Here is a 1,715-nt window from a genome sequence, read left to right as displayed (position 1 = left end):
GGCGGGGCCGCCGCCGCTCGGCCCGTCGCGCGCCGCGCGTCCCAGGCCGCGCCCTGCTTCCACCAGCGGCCCTTGGCGTCGGCGTCCCGGAGGTCGGCCCACTCGAGGGCCAGGGGCGCGAGGCGCGCGCCCGCGGCGCGCGCCGCGGCCGCGACGGCCGCGCGGAGCGTCTTCGACCGCGCGACGTCGGCCGCCCGCGCCGGGCGGTCGCCCTTCGACACCGTCGCCGCGCAGGCGGCGGCGAGCGCCGCCGCCGCGTGGCGCGCCCGCGCGTCGTCGGCGCCGGCGCCGCGTTTCTCGGGCAGCGCTTTGAGCCGCTCGGGGAGCTCGCGGCGCGCGCGGTCGCGGCACCCGGCGGCGAGGAGCGCCGCGAGCTCGAGGTCCGCCGCGGCGCCGCGGCCCGCGAGCGCCTCGGCGAGGCTCAGGGGCAGCGCCGCGCTGACGAGGCCGCAGTCGCAGAGCGCCGCGAGGAGCGCCGCGGCGTTGGCGACCCGGGGCGGCGCGGCGCCGCCCGGCGCGGCGCCGTTCTCGGCGTGGGGCGCGAGCGCCCGCCGGAGCTCCTCCAAAACCGCGGACCCGAGGTCGCGGCCGCCGCCGACGTGGACCGCGGCGACGCAGGCCGCGTAGGGCGGTATTAACGTGGCGGCCATGGACTGCTTCGCGTGGAGGCACTGCGCGGCGCACTGCGCGACGACGGCCGCGTTGATCGCCGCCGCGGGGTGCGCGCCGTACGCGGCGACGATCTCGGCCGCGCAGGCCCCGACGGTCGCGTCGGCGACGCGGTTCAGGCACCCCATCAGCGCGGCACTCGCCGACGACGGCGCGCCGCCGCCGCCGCCGCTAAAGCCCTTCTCCTCGAGCCGCCGCCGGAGGCTCGGCGGCACCCACGCGCCGCCCGTCGTCGACCGCCCGTAGAGGTCCTCGCCGCGCGTCGGCGCGTAGTGCACCGTCGTCCCGCCCCGGCCGTCGTCCGCGGCGTCGTCGTTGGTCGGGCCGCCCCGCGCTTCTTCCTCTTCGCTCTCGACGCCGTCGTCGCCGTCGTCGCCGTCGTCGTCCGGCGCCTCGGCGCCGCCGACGCTGTCGACCTTGTCGAGGAAGTCCATAAAGCCGTCGCCGAAGCCGTCCTCGGCGAACTCCGCGTCGAGGGCCTTGCGCGCCGACTTCTTCTTCGTCCCGCCGAGCTTCTTCTCGAGCGCGGCGATCATCGCGTCGTCCTCGTCGTAGGCGGCCGCCGGCGCCGGCGACCGCTTCGCCGCTTTGCCGCCGGGACGCTTCCGCTTCAGCGCCGCCTTGCGCTCCTTGAGGGAGACCATCGCGAGCTATACGTGCGTTCTACCGAAGCGCCGATTCTCGCAGCATCGCCTAACTGGGCTGCACCTTGAACACGTTGCCGAGAAGTTGAAGTCCAAAGCGTCGCCCCCCAGCGCGGTGCTTTCGGTTTTACGCGCGGCCGCGGGGCGGGTGCGCCGGCACGGCTCGTCGGCGCGGCCCGCCGGCGGCGGCGGCCGCGCCCGCGCGGGGGGACAACAGGGAGGCGCGCCTCAGTTCGCGTCGGGCTTCGCCTTGGCCTTCTTCGTCGCGCCGTTCTTCTTGGGCGGCGGCGCCCGCTTGGCCACGGGCGCCTTCTTGACGGCCGCGGCCTTCTTCGACGGCGCGGCGGCCCGTTTCCTGCTCCGCGGCGCGGCCGCGGGCGCCGCGGGCGCCGCGGCCCGTCG

Source organism: Aureococcus anophagefferens (assembly GCF_000186865.1).
Source record: "Aureococcus anophagefferens unplaced genomic scaffold AURANscaffold_3, whole genome shotgun sequence".
Classification (NCBI taxonomy): domain Eukaryota; class Pelagophyceae; order Pelagomonadales; family Pelagomonadaceae; genus Aureococcus; species Aureococcus anophagefferens.
This window is presented reverse-complemented; position numbering follows the sequence as displayed.